The 20,458-nt window shown below is 36.5% G+C and overlaps 1 protein-coding gene across 1 annotated transcript in view; it reads right to left on the reverse strand.

The window, feature by feature from the left end:
• The window catches only part of myocd (myocardin), a 133,942-nt gene extending 117,523 nt beyond the window's left edge, over positions 1 to 16,419 (reverse strand). The window contains exon 1 of the mRNA XM_036572948.1: positions 16,308 to 16,419. The gene's annotated coding sequence lies outside the window, so the exon portion shown is untranslated. The remainder of the gene's footprint in view (positions 1 to 16,307) is intronic.
• Between the last annotated feature and the right edge of the window lie 4,039 nt (positions 16,420 to 20,458).

The raw sequence follows: 20,458 nt of genomic DNA on the forward strand, positions 1-20,458 counted from the left end.
AATTCTCTTCAAATCGCTGAGTTAATGCAATTTTGAGCTATTGTATTTGTCCAATTTATCATGACTTCTTTTTATGCAATCTAAAGAGCAGTTCACAAGAAAATACAAAAATTGAGCTATTATAATATATGTGACATAATCCATAGTGTTAATTATTGTATTTTTAGATATCACCCAGGCCTACAAACCATCCAGGGTTTACTCTTTGCCTTCAAAATATTGCCTAATAACCAATAGCAACGCACAAATGACTGTCTAGATCTTCCCTGCAGCAAATTTAGCAATTAAATCCCTGTCGTTCATGTATTTAGGAACATCCCTTCTCTATGAAGAACATGACTAGCCTTCCTAATCATCAATTGTCAATATATTTAAGTACATGAGGCAGCCAAAAGAATGGCCTATACCGTTACCAACTCTATCTAACCTAACTAGCTTATACTGACAGAGGTGCACCGCAGGCTAAGCTAGTAAACATACAGGCCTGATATGCCAATGGCTAAATCAAGGCTAAAGGCCTCATTACCCCAACAGACAGGTGTTTCATCCATATGTCTCTCTAATGTTTGCTCCCCCAGTAACAACCTGGGATTGAAATTATCTCAGACTTGACTGACTACAAAGAGGGTATGCCTTTTTTGCACATGTATCACAAAATTGTATTTTCTCCCAAATTTTCTATCCAAAACCTAACAATGAAACAAGAGTAGTACTGATTCCAACGATGAGCAATGAACTTAAAATTATAGACATGTATTTTTTAGTTCCCAGAAATCATTAAGTCTTCTCTGAAGCTCTAGAAGGCCCTGAGGATTCCCTTCTGGTGTTATTGTCAACTTGACATCAAAGTTGACAAAAGTAGTACTTATGACAGACCAATTATGGTACCCAAAGCTAACATGCCCCTTTCTGTAAAATGTCCTTGAGAGCCTTGAGGCTGAAGCTTTAGCATTAGCTTGAAAGTACTTACTAAGTTAGCTCAGTTAGCTATAGTAGCTTTGCTGATATCTGAGCCCTGGATGTGTTTAAATTTTACCAACATCTCTGCATTTGACAAATCACTGAGTCTCATCTACTTTTATAAGGTTGAACCCAAATGCTTGTGTTGAAAAATTTCACATCCCTAATTTTCACAACTTTAGAAATTCATCACAACATTTGATGCCAGCCAGACACAGAATGCTAGAAAAATGAGCACATCCAAAGAGAACTGTTTGCAAATCCTGACCACTGCAAATGTTTTTATTAAGACTAAAAACCAACTTGGAGCTCTTCTTTCTACGTATGACTACCACCTGTAATTGATATATTTTGAAATTCTACATTGCATCTCCCTACTGAAACGGAAAACGCAGCTCAGCTCCAAACTCCGCACTGAGGTCATCTGCGCACTCTGTCTAAATGACCTGTTGCCTCATAAAGCCTCTTGCCATCGCTGCTCAGTTCAAACTCCTTTTATCAGGGCAGCCGAGCAGGTCATTTCAGTTAAAGCAAAGTAGCGTCCCTGTCCCAAAATAGCTCCTGTATAAAAACCTCCTCTGCTGCCTAATGGCTATACTTTTCAGCGATATTCAAGGCCTTTCTCGGCCTTATTCTGAGTTTAAGGGAAACATGAGACCAAACAATATTGTTACTTCAACTCACAGGAATTTATGGGCAATAATTCAAAAACACAAACCCCTGGAGGATCTGTGGGGCCACTGGAGACTCCACAAAACACAGACGGAGCAACAAACAAACTCGTACACATTGCAGGCAGCTCACACACATCCCACTCAGCTGCTCTTACGGTCACAGCTGAAGTGACACTCACATTCCGCAGGCCTGCCATTTCACACACTGATGTTTCAGAAGGGTCACATATATTTACATTTACTTCTGGTATGAACTTGATCTTCGAATGACTAAATCGTGTAGCCCTGAATTTCCCTACTGCAATATTGGTTTGTTTTTCTTGGCCCTGTCAGTATCCTTAACTACTACACCATAACCACTGTACTCATCTTGTCAAAAGCTGACCATCAACCATATGGCAATGTGGCAAAAGTAAAGGGAGATATTCATGGTCTGAAATGACCCTTCAGACTGATTTAGAATCAATTAATTACTAGACTTGGTCTAATATTCACTTTATGCCAGATGTAACTTGGTGTCCAAATGTTCCCTCTTTAGTTTAGTGCTGGAGCTACAAGGCTAATGTTGCTCAGAAACACTGGAAGTCAGTAGTCACCCAAATTGTTTCTGTAAATCCTCAAAACATCTCTCAAACCGCTCAAACCACATCCAGGACACAGACTTGCTGATGCAAGTTTAGTGGACTGCAAGATTTACTGTGAGCTATAAAAATGAACAAGGTTCACGATGTAGCTCAACACAGCAGACAACCCTTTTAGACAACAGTGCAGCGGTAAGGCATGTGAATGCTACAGATTATAAGATTTATGGTTCTCTTTATAAATAACTGTTAAGCTCGAATTTTCAAACTGAAGTCATATGTTTATAAAAAGAAACAACAAAAATTGTGAACATAATCTGTCCATTTGCCTGTGACGCATGTGCATGCAAAGAGAAGTCAGATTTGGTGGGGGAGAAATTTTCACAGCACCTAAAATGACTGCTCACAGTGTTGCGTTACGTTGTGAAGTCTTGTTTATTTTTATAGCTCACAATAAGTCATACTGTGTTCAAGCCACATCAACAGCAAGTCTGCACAACCTTAATGAAGACCTTGGTGAGGTTTGAGTGGATTGAGAGAAGTTTTTGAGGTGTTTTTACAGAAAAGATTTAGGTGACTACTGACTTCTAGTGTTTCTTAGCAATGTTAGTCTCATGGCTTCTATTAGCTAAACTAAAGAAGCAAAATTTGGACATCAAACATGACTTGGCTGGTCGACTACAACCGGGGCAAGCAGAATTAAATTAAATTAAATTATATCATGAATGCCACAGCAGATTAAATGGAAGTGAAAATGGAAATAATTTCTAATACAATTTGTGAAATTTAATGTGATCAACCTTATTGACAGATGACTGTTAACTGCTGTGTACATCCTGGGATGTAATGATATGCTAATTATACAATACAGTGCGTATTGTCATTTTTTGCATCACTATACATTCCAATACAGCACTTGAATAGAAATGCCAACATAATTTCAACATTTCTTTTTGTATTTATTTATTTTTGATAATTCCCAAAATATTTTAAAAATGAATAAAAAAAGAAAACAAAGAAAATTACAAGATCTACATAAAAGTAAACGAAAAATGTAAACTGTAAGGCTACATATCAATATTAAATGAACTGAACGATATTAAAAGAAGTGTTACAAGTTCATTAACAATCTGGCCTTGTGTTTCTATACAAAGCATGGCTCATACTCTTTGCCTGAAATACTCTACAACTGAGTAGAGAAGGACTCTACAACCAAATAATGGTGGACTCTACAACTGAATAGAAGTGGACTCTACAACTAAATAGAGGAGAACTTTACAACTGAATAGAGGTGGACAAATCGGAAGCTCTTAACAACCATATGGAGCACACTATTTGTTGCACCCATTTAGAATTCTAGCAAGGCATTCTGGATGTTAATTCTGGATATTAATTTTTTACTTCATTCTGGATGTTTCAGCTTTCTCAGTCATAGTAAAATCAGCTACAACTCTGAACATGTGTGTATCTGTTTAGATATTATTTGGTTATTTCTCACTGTGGTTTATCACATCTAGTAGTTAAATGAGTTTCACAAAGATTTACGAAAACGGTTTACATTTCCATCAGATTACAGCACCAGAGTTCAGCTCTGTTTGCCATTGAGACAAACCAAGTGTGCTAAAGCTCTTCTCTGGATAGAGATGCTAGTAGTTGGACCGAGACTGAGACAGGTTTGAGTACAAACACCAGACTGGACTGTCCCAGACCTGACTCAAGAATTAGAGCCCTAGTAAGAAAGTAATAAAATGGCCAATTAATGCACACAGCGAGCTGTATAAGTGGATCCTACTTCACTGCTAGCTGAGTTCTGCTTGTTGTCTTAACTCTAACATCAAGTAGACTTCAGTGAATAACCAGGATAAGCCATTTGCTGGATGAAACACAATAATATTGGATGGGTAACAAAAGAGAGGGATATATCTTTTTGAGCATATTTAATCCACTCCTAATCACTAAATGCTGTTTATAGTCTCAAACCCAACAGAACATTGCTGTAAAATGTCATCTTTCAACATGCTTTGTGCTGCGGGCTTTGTTCCCGTTGCATGAAGCAGTCATGTTTATTAATAGAAGAAATGAGTTTGTTAGGATATTATATCCCCTTGATAACTGAATCCAAATGTTTTGGAATAGTTTGTTTACCCAGGAAAAATGTACTATTAACCGTGTTGCAAATGAATTCATTCAGCTTATGTAAATAAACACATGGATAAGAGGGGATTGGGGGATCCCGGCATTAACCGGGACTTTTTGCTTCGTTCAGTAAATTAAGACAAGCACATATTGTGACATCAGTATCACGAATCATCATTAAAACAACAAGACAGTGAAGCACATGTGGCTTATAAACCTCTAAATATAATTGTGTGTTTGTGCTATCGTGCAAGCCCATGGTTGAGATTACAGAAGAGTTTGCCTACACATTATACAATACTCATATACACTTGTGCTGACACAGAAGGCCTCCTTGTATTACTATCTGGCCTGTGTGTTATACATTTGTAGCTGTGACAGCTGCTTTTGATTAGCTGTAATTGGATTCACTTGTTTTAATTTAAAACTCTGGTGTAGGCTTGTTTCACAATGCATTTCAGAGCATGATTGTTGTTAACCTTATGTCTAATTTCTCATTTAGGTAATTAACTGGGTGAAAATGCAGATGGTGTTCACACTACAGTATATGTTCTCTATCCAGTCTACCACTAAAGCACATTTTCATTTGAAACTACTAAAACTACTAGATCTCTCTTTGGCCTACCAAAAGTGGACATGACAAAATTACTAAATTCACTATTTTTCCTAAAATAGTGAATTCCTAAAATGTTCCTAAAATGTTATTGGCATTCATTTATAGTTCTAGGCCTTGGTATAGAACTTTTAAATTATGTGGAGGTTTTTCACTCTTGCACATCCACTGAAAGGTTCTTTTGGGAGTGGTTCTTCTTTGGCATTACTGCAAGGATTCCAAAGAATCCCATCTACTTTGGATTCCTGCCAGCAGGTTTTGTCAGTTTTAGACATACTTTAATATTAAATTTTATTATGAAGCCACTCAGCACTGGCCCTATCTCTAGCGATGCCACAGTCATCTGTGGCCCGGAGTTCAAGGGAGCATAACTGACCTTGCTCTCTCCTGGTGGGTCTCCCCATCTCTCTGCACAATGCTATCCCATATGGGCGCCTGTTAGCTAATGTAACAGAATTGGCAGTTAGCATTCTCCTCTAAGCATGTTAAGTTGTCCAATGATGCTGCATTAGTGGCAGTTTGAAATACACTCTCAGAAAAAAGGTGTGAAACTGTCACTGTGGTGGTACCCTCAAGGGTACATCTCAGTATCTTTAGTCAGGGAACATAATTGTACCATAATCCATTGACATGATATTGTCTAAGTTGTATTGACTCCACACACCCCGTCTCGTCTCCAGCCTTTTTATTTTATTGTTCTGTTTTAAAACATTTGGTTACGAAAAGTACAAATACATACTTTTTCACTGGGAAAAACTTATTTAAGGTGCACAGTTGGACCTTGAATCCACTGTTGTACCTTTGAGGGTACATTTACATTGATTGTACCCTGATGAACAAAAAAATGTACCTGCACAGCACCTTTATTTCTAATAGTGTAGAGCTTCACATAACTCAAGGAATCACATGCTACCCTTCGCCAGAGACAGCTTATATGTACTGATATAGACCTGTAACAAACTGAGCCTGAAATAGCATAAACTCACATTGTGTGATGTGATGTGATGTTAGCTGTGTATTACTTAGGGGAGGTAGAGTGTTTGAGTAGTTTCAGTATGATAGCCTACTTCTGCTCATCTTGAGTGAAGTGCTTCAACTGAAAACTGCTCATTTTAAAGCATAACAATTTTTAAAGAAGAAATTATGGATTGGTATCAGTCGCTAATAAAAGATTTTAATAGTGGCATCGGAAAAGAAAAAGTGGTATCATGCCTTCTCTAACCTTCACCCTACTAGCTCGGTAGTATCATGTATGGGAGAAAATCAAAGAAGCCAATCTAGTAGTTGGTAAAATTTCTAATTCCAAGCACAACACATTTTTTTTTCAGTTGCTTGTCTCTATCAAAGCAGTGGAGGTGTGAAAATGAGGTTTAAAAACAATTTTGCTGTACTAGGCCCACCCCAGGTGAAAGCATGCCACAATAAGTATGTGAATTTAAAGAAAAAGGAGTGTGGCCTACAGTTACCACTCTTTCATTACAGACACACTAAAAACAACATAATTCAAACCAAAATCATCTTATGTTTAATCAGAAACAGCTCCAAACACTGCTAATACAGGCCTATTATGACAGACACATGTTTATCTACACACTTTCATCACTTTCTACATTCTGAGGTTGAAGTCATCGACAGAAAGCTACCCTGTACCTTATATGAGCCTCCAGGTGCCTCACTACTGGATTTAACAGCCACTCAGAGACAATAGATAATCTAATGTTTGAACAGTCATCCGCCATTTTTTTCATCTAACCTCTTTTACTAATCATAAATGAACCATTAGTCCGTCTTTCCCCTGAAGAACACATCCTCTTCTACACTGATACACAGTAAACCATTTCCTTCCTATATTACTCCTAAAAAGTAAACAGAAAGAGATGAATTTTAACACGCTGTAAAAACATTTCAAATACCAAGAACCAGCCTCAGTCCCGGATCTTGTCACAGCTCCAGCAACACATCAGCCAACCCCAACAGGGCACAGTCATTTACAAGAGGAGCTGAGAGGAGCCACTGACCACAATAATCCACACTGCTGTTGGTTAAGCATTCATTGTCCGTTATAACACTACCTTGTTTATATTGAATGCACAACATGTTAATGTGATGAGGTTAAATTGTGCTAAATGAAACTGGAATTTCACTGACATAACTTTGTTTTAATAAAAAGCAGTTTTAGTTTAAACGTTATCTACTAAGGTTACGTTCATATTTCCAGCTTTAACTGGACAGTGGGTTTCATTTTTCTTCTTTAGGGACTTCTCCAATTTCATTTTACCCTTAACTTGTTATAATTGTTATTTTCCTCCACTATTCACATGTAATTACACAATTACATGATTAGTTACATAGTAATCATACACATTTCCATTTAATTTTCATTCTGTATGAACAGGTGCATCACAGACTTTAGACTTCATCGCAACAATAACTTTAGATCACAATAAAATATCTCCTTTTCTACTCACAAACATTTGATATTAACTTTTGACAAAATGTCATTGCTTGTTTTAATGAGCTAAGAATGAGAAATTCTTAATATTAAATTGAAAGTGTTGATGACAATTGTCACTAAGGACAGTCACTAGGACAAGGACAGTATTCATAAGAGAAGATCATTGCAGTAAAAGGCAATATTTGTCCATCTCCTTGAGATATGAGAAGACATGGAATGTGTAGATAAATCTGTGATAGTAACCATTCTTGCACTACATAAACCCTTTTTAGGAGATAATGCTGAAGTGTTGTGGCCCTATACTGCCCTCAGAGGGTGAATTAGTCACTTGATTACAAAGCATATCACTACTTCTCAGGAACAGAAAAAATAACAGCAATTTCATCTCATAGTTTGTGTGAATCACAGCCTAAAGAAAAAAATGATGAAGAAAAAACACACCGAGTGACCTTATCGTTTTGCAATTCAATGCTGTGTGTGTCACTTTTTTTTCTAAAAATACGCACTGCAGCAGACCAAAATAGACCAAAACCTATTTCTGTTGGTTGTTTCTGTTGGACGTGTGTCATGGACTCTGATGTGTGCATGCGAGAGGGGAATGTGTTTTGTTTTTTGTACTTTGTGAAGAAAAAGGTTTTGTTCTCAACTCAATCAGTTATGACTCATCACCTCAGCACAGGTCTGACAAATCTCTACATAACTCAGCCATGCTATGATTTTCCAGAGTAACAGGCCGTATGTGCAGGCTAAATTTAGACTACCTCTTCAAAATGAGATTAAAAAAGGACAAAAAGAGTGTAAATCAAATGTATCCGGATTTTTAGGAAATCATTTAATTTCGATAGCTAGATAGATAGATAGATAGATACATAGATAGATAGATAGATAGATAGACAGACAGGCAGACAGACAGACAGTAAACAGATTGATAGATAGATATTATTTAATTTCAGGTAGATAAAAAGGTAGACATTATTTCATTTCAAATAGACAGACAGATATTTAATTTCATATAGACAATATATAGATAGTGAGACAGACAGATAAACAGATAAATATTATTTGATTTTAGATAGATAAATAGATAGATAGATAGATAGATAGATAGATAGATAGATAGATAGATAGATAATATTATGGTCAGTGACAAACATCTTCATTTTTTTTTATTTATAATGTTTTGGCATAATCTGAAATTACCGGTTGGTCTTTACACTGTGCCACAGTTTCATGATGAATGAACCAATGGACATGATCCAAAATCACTTGGCATAAAATATTACATCAACCTGCATTGGAAGTTTTTATAGAACCAAACTTCCAAAGCAAGAACTTTTTAAGAACCTTTATTTTAAGAGTGCACATCCAGTCAGGAGATATGCTGAGCTAATGCAGGTGGGCCAATGACAGATGCAATAGTGACTAGTGAAAGTGACGAAGGGAAAAAAAGAGAAGGCTAAATTCATGCATGTTCTACCTTGACCTGGATTTGAATGAAAACAGTACAAAGATGAGATACGTAATGTGTTATCAACCTCATTGCTTTTTGTTAACATATCATTCTGAAATCAGTGCCTGTAACACAAGTTACATGCTTTGTTTGTTTTCTAAGTTAAACACATAAGTGAACACATCCTCGAGGGAGAACACACTTCTGCACATTTTATTGCACAATTACTGTTGATTTTCTGAATTTAACATAAATAAAAGAAATAAAAGAAATAAATTACAATAACATAAAATGTGTCCTGTGTAAAGGTTACGACACATTTTATATTTTATGTTTTATTTTTTCCCCAATTTGTTAAACTCAGCAAATAAATAGAAATGATGCATTACAATTTGCAGAAAAATGTCATATTTAAGTAACTTGTGGAGGACTTGTTAACTTATTTCCACTTAGAAAATTAACAAAACATGTCATTTGACCAGGGGTATTTTGCATATGATTGAATATATCTATTCTGAGAATAGGGGCTCTTCAACTCATTTACATATGCTGCCAGAGGAGTCAAAAGTGTGTGTAAGTGTATGCTGTCCAGAGTGAAAGATATCAGCATGTACAGTCAGAGTTTTCTGTAAGTTACTTTGTTTTCTATCACTGTATAAAAGATGCACAAGACCTATTACTCAGTGATTGTTTCTGAGTGAGTGTGCAGGCTATTTCAGAGCAGAGTTTGGATCAGTAAGTGCTTATTATTGTTTTGTTTAATCAGAGTAACGATAAGACATGACTGATGTGTGACTCATAATGTGTTTTCTTGTTCAAAAAAGGCAAAAAAAATCAAATCTGTTCATTTTTAGGCTTCGTTACTTCACATCACGTGACTGAGAGATGTTTAATGGAAAAGAGCAGATTGAACAGCAGACATAGCCACATTTTTGGATTGGGTTAATAGATGAAGATATATGCTTGTAATGTAGATACTGCACCTTGTTTAAGGCTCCATAGTCTTTTTTAACCAACAGTTTCTGGCAGAAGCCAGTCAGGGTTTTGCGCCAATCTTTTGTGCCAAGTATTTTGGTGTCTGTACATGGAAAACACTGGCTTTTAAAACAATTAAGCAAGATAATCCAGAGCTAGTCAGCCAGTCATTCTCAAAAAGATAATTAATTAGGCTGCTTTTCTTGAGTTACCTCAAATTGAGAACACTAGAGTTAACTCCATTTAAACTTAGTTTAATGAAAAGTTCTCCCAACTCACATTTTTTCAGTTCTGCATCTCTGTCTGTTGTACAACATGGAATTTGTTTTTGTACTTAATTTCCCCACTAGCTGAGACCCTTTCCATCACACAATCCCACCAGGCATTTTCTCCTCTGGGACTCCCAGTTACAGAGGACTGCGGCATCACTTGGGTTCAAACTCACAACCTCCTGGTGGGAATATGAGCATCTTGTCTGTTGCACCACTGGTAAGGTCCTGAAATTACTCAGATTTCTGTGTCCTTAAATTAAATGTGTAATAAACTGTAATAAGTAATTGAGTAATGTGGTGTCATTGTGTAAGAATTCATCTCAACATCAGAGTTTGAGTTTAAATCCAAATGACCCAACATCTGTCCACATCTGGAAGCCCAAGAGGAGAAAATGCATGTTGGGACTGTGTGATAGAAAAAGTACCATCTAATGGAAAAACTGAGTAAAGAACAAATTCTTTAATTAACTGGGAAACTAATGAAATGAGAAAAAAGTTATTTTTCTCATTTTTTACAGTATATAAAGTTACCATTTAATGCTCCTCCCTTTCTTGAAAGCATGTGTAATCAAGGATCTACTGTAAAGGTGACCATTTTATTGGCTTTAAAACCTTGCGTGGTATGGACCATCAGTAGCTAGCTCACTAAAAGTTCAGTGGAAAAAGTGTTCAGTAGTTTGCATGTTGCAGGAATTATTTCAAAGCTCTAGAATGAATAAATGAGAATAACAAAATTCTGCAGAAAGAGAAATGTACATTTTGCTTAGAAATTGATACGTACGTCGCAGTTAAACTCTGCAGTTCCTAAAGCTGGCCGATTGCCCGTGAGGGACTTCATCAGGCTCAGCGACAAGAGAGCTTACAGACTGTCCGAAGTGAATTAAACCCAGGCGTCCAGACAGCGGGGCAGATGACATAGTACTGCTGCAGTCTGTCATGCATGTGCTAGCTACAGCAAAATGTCTATGAAAAATGATATTCTTCCATGACACAAGGGCTGAAAGAGGTTTTTCACTCTCTTTAACTGTACCACCAACCTGGTGATGTTTGAGATGTTGACACAGATATTTCTACGTATACTCCAGAGATTGCTAAAGAACATGACTTATGTTCTACCTAATCTGTATTTTCTATTGTTTTTATTTTTATTTTAGATCCAGAGTCTTGTGTAGAGTCATGCCATCCTTATATTCTTTCCTCTAGCCTGATAAATTATGATTCATTAAGTGGGTATTTAGTCTGTTGGGTTTATTTAGCTGTGTAGTCTTTCCATTTGGGCTAACTGGTGAACCGCAGCTGTTATTTGCATAGTAACTTTACCCAATATCACCTGGTGAACTTTTGTAATAAAATAGTGCATTAATTAAGTCTTCTCCTGATTATTTAGTCTAACACACCTGAGAAATATTGACTTGAAGTCTCATAATTCCAGCCAAAAATATTACAAAAGAAGGAGAGCAAAAATAACTGAAATGTAATGTCAATCAAATAGATAAAAAATTAGATGTAGTGAAGAAATCTCAGACATCCACTGCAGTAATCTGTAGTAGAGATACAGGGGTGCACATGTGCTGGGATAAGCGGGAGGGGGCAGCGTCAGGATTACATTAATCTACAACTAACATAGCAATTTGAATGTAAAAAGGCTAAACAAAGCACGCCTACAATTATACTTATCACGTCGGTGTCTCATGTCAATATGTCAATACCAAACACAGAAATAAATAAGTTTATTAACAGGAATATCATACATTTTCAGTATAAAGAGTCAATTTCTTGGCTATTACAATGGCATCTTTATCTTTCTATTATTTCACTAAAATTCTTAGTCCTATCTGTCAGCAAAAACTCCAAAAATGATAAATATGATGAAAATTAAGAAGTGAAAGACTATTAATAACTGTTGTGGCATAAGTCAACAAACAGTCATAGTTATAGTAAAGTATAGCATAATATAATAGGTGTTGAAAATGATTCCAGGTTGAACTTTTTTTGACAACCATCCCAAAACACCCTAAAATGATCTTGCTTTGTTTCAAAAGGTGTGAGGTACACGTTCCCTCCACCCTCCCACAACCTGAATTTGCACCAGTGGTGAAGTGCAATCCATACATAAACACTATTAGCAATAATTGTGTTTGTGTGTGTATGTCTGTATGTGAACAGAAGCAATGTTATTTAAGTAAATTATGAGACAAGATGATCAAGAATGCCTTACTACACAATATGCATCATGTTATATATATATTTCAGCATTTTTTAATCTAATCTCTTAGTGTTGTAGTACTTCAGACTGCAAAATAGTCGTCTCAGGCTCTTTATTTTCTCTTGGTCTTTTCTCGGTCTCAGGGTGAGGAGGACTCTGAACTTTTTCTGGAGACCACCTGTGTACAAGCCTTCATAAGGTGAATGTCACTTTAAACCATTAACTTTAAATTTACAAAGTAAGGCTAATGCAAAGCTATATAGCTAGTCGTTTTTAATAATAAAGTATTAATCAAATAATAAAGTTTTAAATACATACTATAAGCCAAACACCCTTTATTTATATCACTGTGTTAAAGCATCCAAGCATCACTGCATTGAAGATTTGTTGCCATAACAACCCTAATATCAACAAAACAGCACAAAACAATCCATTATCTACATGTGCAAAACAAAATCTAATCACTAATGGGGAAAACTACTACTATCATTCAGTATTCAATAACAATTCAGAGTTACAGAGAGCTGAGCTGTTTGTGAAAGAGCTCATAATGTTTTAGCTCCTAAATGAGGTGGAAATACTTTCCATTTAAGTTTCCAGTTAAGCTCTCTCTCATTTATTATGAACGTAAACTCCAACAATACAGGTCTTAGAGTGAGATATGTCCATGTGCAATTGGGTGGAGCCTGTAATAACACCACCTCAAAGGCCACAGGTCCAAAAAAATAATTAAGGTACCAAAAAGGGTTATTTGAAGTGATGCCAGGAGAACTACTTTTGGTTCCCTAAAGAACCTTTCTGTGGAAAAAGAAGTTTTGCTAACACTTTCTATGAATGTCACCTTTGTAAGCATCTATAAACGCATTCATAACATGTTATAATGCATGCATAAGACATTATAAACATAGCTATAAATATTTATAAAAATGCATTATACATTATAGCCATGTTTATTATGCATTATGAATTGTTAACATAATACATTATAAGTACTGATCATAACAAATTATAAGAGCTCATAAGTTGTATTTGTGCGCTCTAAGTAAAGTGAAGCGTACTGTACTAAAGCCTCCTCCAGTGTTAAGAGTGAGGCTTCAAGTTGAAGTATTTACTGAAGGATTTACTGAAACACTAAAACATACACAATAAAGCACATTACAGGTTTCAAATGTCAGAGTTTAAACTAGTGCTGCCATCAGTGTTTTACCCAATGTGGGAAAGTCAATGTACACCACCGTTAGCTTGGTATTTGTCTTTACTTTGCAGTCTCCAAGCTGGGACTGACTTCTTTGGCACTGACATTATAACATGTTATTAACACTATTTATAATGCATTATATTAACAATTCATAATGTATAATAAACATGGCTATAAAGTGTAATTCAGTGTCATTCTTTTTTATAAAAATTTATAACCACATTTATAATGCCTTATGAATACATTATAACACGTTATAAATGTGTTTATATACGCTTACAAAGGTGACATTCATAGAAAGTGTTACCGAAGTTTTTTTAAAGAACATCTTCATTCATCTAATGTGCAGTTTCTAAATCAATTGATTTTTTCCCTAAAACTTCAATTCAAGAAAAGAACTATTTAGGAATTGTTTTAAAGAGTGTACACTGTAAAAAGTTCCAAAAAGCGTTCTTTGTAGTAATGCCACTGGAAATTCATTTTTGAATCCCAGAAGAACCTTTTTTGTTAATGAGATGTTTAATTGCACGAAACCTCCACATAATGTCAACACTCTTTATCAATTAAAAGGTTTTCAGAGCCATATATCCATAATCTTAAAAAATGTAAGGTACCAAAAAGGGTTCTTTGGGATGATACCATAGGAGAACCATTTTGGTTCCCTAAAGAGCCTTTCTTGGATGTTTTTTTTTGTTTTTTTTGTTTTTTTTTGTGAATGAGGAGTGCAAGTGAACAACCTTGTTGAAGTTTAAAGCAGTGGTTCCTAATCTGAGCCCTGGCAAACCCAACACTATGCACATTTTTGTGTTTTGTCTCCTCACAGACATTTAATTCAACTCATTAACTAATAACAAACACCTTATTGGCTGGGTCAGGTGTGTAGAATGGAGAAACCACAAGTGCACAGAGCAAAGGGTCGCCAGGATTGGAAACCTCTGGTTAAAGAACCTCCACATGTTCTATGTATGATGCCTTGGAAGATTATATATTATGAATGATTATGAATGTAAACTTCAACAATACAAGTCTTAAAATGAGATATGAGAGAATGTCTTAACAAAGCTTTCTTATGAATTTTTATCCAGCATTGGACGCTGGAGCTACTATTGCAATTGGGTGGAGCCTGTAAAATCTCCACCCCCCACCCAAAGGAACAGTGGTCCATCTCTAGAAACAATGAATTATACAGATTTACAGCTTAATTTACAAATACATTTGACTGTAGAATTCATGAGAGTGAATATGTGTAAACATTTACTGCTGGAATTCAGCAGCTGCAATGCCTTTTTTTCCATTTTTGCATCAACAAGTATTCTGTTCTTTTTTTAAAAAAGTTCTTTCTGCTCACTTAACAGTACAGGAAAGTGCATCAAAACTACTGTCCTTATTAATCAGGCATAAGCTTCAATTAGAGATTAAGTTTTTAAAAATACTGCTGTATTCCTTCAACACTGAATACAGCTGTGAGACATGTGCCACATTTCATCAAATAACAGCTAAGATGTCTCATATTGTGTTCAGACAAACATGATAAGTATTAGCCCAAGTTGGTGGACAAGAAAATGAGCTCCTTTTGTTCCTTCTGCTTGACCACCCCCCTTCATGATGTAATGTTTCTAGAAGGCCATAGCACAAGCACCAAACACTTGAAAGAGAGCATAATCAAAAACAGCCTGGGCTCAACAAGTGCGTTCTTTAACATGTTTGCTGGGCTAGGCCTCAAAGGGGGAGGGGGTAGACTCCCCAGTGTCCGCATCCATGAAGCACATTCAAATGCAGTGCGGGGTGGGGGGCAACCAGGGAGGGATGAGCCACTGACTACAGCTGACAAAAGGCAAGCAATTTGCCAAGCTACATAAAGAGATCTGTGGCTCCATTGAAGTGAATTTCAAGCATTTGGTTCTAATTAGGCCTGGCTCCTGGGATCGGCCCCGAAGATACGTTCCTTCTGAACATTTCAAGTTCTATAAACAACCAATCTTCTCGTTACCGAGCTGACGGCTTTCAGGCACTGGCCCGCTCGCCTCTGCCAAAAGTTCGGCGCGTTCCGCGAGTTCTACTTTTGACTAATAATCTTATTTCGAATATTCATTTACATCACACAGCAAAAATCCCCAGAAGGCTGCCCCGTGCCAAGAGACATCTAAACACCATGTGTCACTGTGAGAGCGCAGCCCTCGACTTTTAATATCATTTAATCACTTATTCTGGAGCAGACTGTGTGAAAACCATTTTTTTAACATCAATATGCTCCCAGTGGGTTTCGTTCAGTTCCTTTCTGATAATGATTATGTCTATAATCATTCCTCGTACTCTGCCTGTCTGTCATCTGACCACATTTTAACACGGTGCTTATAAGAAAAATGCTCAAACTGAATTCCTCAATCCTCTCTGCCCACTAGATCTCTGAGTTCATGCATGAAAAGCTTTCTGATGAAGTTGCTGTACAAGCTGTCATAGACAGTCCATAATAAAATACTGCAGCTCTTTCACAGGTTTGACAGTAATAAAAGCTAGCTCAGTGCAATTCCTTCACACTATCAGTCCACTGCTGCTGCGAGAACTGATCTGGACATCGTTCAAGGTCTTATCGCAGGAAGGCCTGATGATTTAAGACCCAACAAACTAAAAGCTAAAAGAAAGTTGTCTCATGTCCAGCATGAACAGAGAGTCTTAAACGCGGTGAGCCTCATCTTGTTTCATGAGTTCTTTCTCGGCAGAAGCGTGAAGAGGCCAGGCTGACAGAGCTGAGAGCTATAAGCGCAGGTAAGGAGGTTCAGTACTCACTGCATGTGTTCGCAGAGGAGGTGAAGAGGAGGCTCGCCCTGCCTGGACCCAGCTTCCTGCAGCACACACACTCACTGAGGCGTGAGACGGCACGCACACGCGTCTCTCCTCCCAGCTCCCGCAGCCCAAACTACTCTTTACTGCCATCACTTTATTAAGCAGGGGAATACGTGGAGGCACAGTTACCTCAGCTCAGCAGGGACTGGAGTTGCAACTTTATTTTAAACATATGTAGATGACTGTCATTGGGATTTTTATGTACTGAATTCATATAATAAAAGACAGCTTAACATACATAGATCTTTTTTTATTTTAATTCATTTCTATATGCTGCTTACCTTCAGCTACACTCTTAAAAATTAATATTCCAAAAAAGGTTTTCCAAAAAAGGCTTTGGCTGGATGATAGAGAAGAACCATTTTTCATTTATTAAAGAAAGCTTTTTTTGGTAAATGAGATATGTGTTTGTGAAGAACCTCCACATAATGTAAATGTTCCATACCAATTTGGCATGATGCCAGAGAAGAAGCTCTTTTGGTCCAATGAAGAACTTTTTTTTTGTAAATGACTGATATAAACACAATGTTAAGGTTCTATACTAATTAAAGTTTTTTCCCAGAACGATACATCCGCTTTTTTCAAAAATAATGCTACCAAAAAGGGATCTTTGGAGTGATGCCATAGAAGAACCATTTTTGGTTCCCTAAAGAGCCTTTTTTGTAAATGAAATGTGTGAATGTGAAGAAACTCCATATAATGTCAATGTTCTATGCCAATTTGCTGTGATGCAAGACAGAAACCACTTTAGGTCCACTGAAGAACCTTTTTTTAATGAGTAATGTAAATGTAATGCAAAGGTTCTATACCACATAAAGGCTTTTTCCCAGAACCATACGTCCACATTCTTCAAAAACAAAGGTACCAAAAAGGGTTCTTTGGAGTGATGCCATAGGAGAACACTTTTGGTTCCCTAAAGAAACTTTCCATCTTTCCATCTGGTTCTTTTAAGAACGATTTTTGTAAATGCAGAGTGTAAGTGAGGAACCTTGTTAAAGTTGAAAGAACCCCCACATAAAGTAAAGGTTCTATACAAGTATACAAGTATTGTTCAAGAACTACATCCAGCCAAGGACAATTTAGGAAGCTTTTTTTAAGCAAGCATTTTTGTTTTTAAGGGTTTTCTATTTTTAAGGGTTCTTTGCAGTGATGTCTTAGAAGAACCACTTTAGGTTCCCTAAAAAACCAAAAGATGTATGTATGTGAAGAACCAGAAACCTGAATGATATGTCCACACTTTTAAAAATAAAAGTACCAAACTGGGTTCTTTGGAGCGGTGTCACACAAGAAGAACCACTTTTGGTTCCCTTTCCTTTCAAGGAAATTGTCCTTTAAAGGTGGTTCATTTTGATGTAAAGGTATATTTAGGGGTTACACAGTAATTAAAGCCAGTTTTTTCCCAGAACCATAAATCCAAGCCAAGAACCATTAAGGAACTTTTATTTTTAAGAGTGTACAGTCTTAAAAATAAAAGTGCCAAAAGGGTTCTTCATAGTGTTGCCATTGGGAACCACTTTTTTGTGAGTTTGAAGAACCTACACATAAGGTTAAGGTATGTTCAGGTTCTACACCAATTAAAGCCAGAACCAGATGTCCACAATCTTAAAAAAAAAAGTCCCCCAAAACAATTATCTGCAGCTATGCTGTACAAGAAGAACCACTTTTGGTTCTTTAAGAAATGTACAATAGATGTTTTTTTAAAGAACCGGTTTTATAAAGGAGAAGGGAGAATGAAGAACCTTATTTTTAAAGAGTGTTATTGTTAAGCTCAAATAAAAGTGAAAAGAGTTTTTTTCCATGATGCCATAGGAGAACCACTTTTGGTTCCTTAAGGAATCATGTTTGAAAAAGAAATTTGTAAGTATGAAGAACTTTTTATTTTATATACTATAAGTTTAGAGAACGTCCAAATACTGTGAGTGTAAATGGTGTATTAACTTTGCATTATGTAAAGGTTTATTAAAGCTTTAAAAAAGTTCTTCACACTTACAAATTTCTTTTTCAATGATGATTCTTAGGGAACCAAAAGTAGTTGTTCTACAGAATCTGTGTAAAGAACAGTTTGTGGGCACCTTTTTTAAGAGTGCAGTGCAAAACAGGAAGAAACTAAGCACTTCTAAAAGACATGAGAAATAAGTATAGCATCATATTTTTCATATTTCACTATAAACGTATCCAACATCAGTGGAAACACTTTACTTGTAAGGGCAAAACTGTTTGAGACATTGATTGATGTATAAATATTATGGTTTCCTAAGTAAGATATAGAGTATATCTCATATGTCTACATGAACTAATCCGAATCGTCTCAAACAAAGGAACTCTAAGCCAGCAATTCTATTACAGCTGTTTCAATTTAGAATGATGGATCTGTAGTTCTGCATTGCGATGAAAGGTCATTCATAGACATCAAACAGAAAAGTTGTGACAGATTGTTTGGCATAACTAGTCCTAAAACAATCAAACGCACAAAACAATTCTAATGCTGTGTTTTCAGAGGAGCGCTTTTGGACTAGTCTGGTATTTGCTGGAAGTTAAATGTGAAGTGACTGCTGCTCTGTTTGACATGGTGCTGATTTTCAGGACACGTGAATGTTAACATGTAACAAACGCTTACCTATAATGCTCACTTGCCTATAATATACAATAACAGTGTATAGGATTGTTTGCTCTGACTTACAGTTCTGGCCACCCCTGAATTTAAGTACATAATATACAATATCTCCTAAAATAAAATGTGTTGTGGAAGATCTTTGGTCAATATACACTCATGTTCAATACACAACATCTAAAAAAGCATTGGGGAAAAAGCATAAAAACAGAAATATGGACGTAACACAATTATTGGCACCCTTTTAATGAATTCCATTCAGATTAGACTAGATTATATAAATAAATTAGTGATGAATTAGAAATTAGAATCACCTGTGATAAATGAGGGCTCACATTACTTGAATTAACCAATGAATGATGACTTTAATGCTTAACAAGACCACTTCACATTCCCTCATCCCTTTTCACAAAGGTGAAGACAAGAGAGCTGTCTGAGAGCATCAGAAGTGCTATTATCTCCACACACAAGAACAGTGTAGGGTACAAGGCCATCTCCAAAGTCCCTGACATCCCTGTTTCAACAGTGCATAATGTAATTAAGAAGTGAGAAAAGTCTTGGAAGGTTGGTGCAAACTGTGGAAAAAACACCACGTGTAACATCTAAAGAGCTAAAGGCAGACCTGGAGCAATCCAGAGTGATGATTTCAGCCTGTACCATATGCCACACACTAAACCAAGAAGGACTTCATGGGTGAAGACCAAGGAAGACTCCATTGCTGAAAGAAAGACATAAGAAATCATGACTGATCTTTGCCAAAACGTACCTAGACAAACCACAGTCCTTTTGGGCAAATGTTTTGTGGACAGACAAAACAAAAATAGAGCCCTTTGGCATTGCACACCAGTGATTTGAAGCTTATAAGCAAAAGAACACTCTACCCACAGTCATTCACCAAACATGGTGGTGAATCCATTATGTTGTGGGCTGCTTTGCTGCCTCACGTACTGGAGGCCTCAACCAAATTGAAGGAATAATGAGAGCGGAAGATTACCAAGGCATTTCAGAGCAAAATGTGCTACCTAGTGTAAGGAAGCTAGGTTTGGGTCAAAGATCATGGGTCCTCCAGCATGATAAAGACCCAAAACACACATTAAAAAGCACAACAGAATGGTTGCAAATGAAGGAATTTGAGTGTTTTAAACTGGCCAGCAATGAGTCCTAATCTCAACCCCATTGAAAATCTTTGGAGACATCTGAAATCTGCCATAAAGAAGAGACACACTGCAAACATCCAAGAGCTTGAAACGTTTGCACTGGAGGAGTGGAAAAAACTACCAGCAGACAGGTGCAAGAAGCTTTTACATGGCTAATGCTTGGAGGCTGTCATTGCTGCTAAAGTGTGTGTAACAAAACGCCATTAATACTGTCCGTGTCATATTTAGTTTCTTTTCTTTAAAATCACTTCCTACAAGGTAAAAGACATGATTTTTGTTTAACAACTTTAGACATTCATTAAAATATTCTAATGAGAAAAAATGTG

This window comes from Colossoma macropomum, unplaced genomic scaffold (genome assembly GCF_904425465.1).
Source record: "Colossoma macropomum unplaced genomic scaffold, Colossoma_macropomum, whole genome shotgun sequence".
In the NCBI taxonomy this organism is placed as follows: domain Eukaryota; kingdom Metazoa; phylum Chordata; class Actinopteri; order Characiformes; family Serrasalmidae; genus Colossoma; species Colossoma macropomum.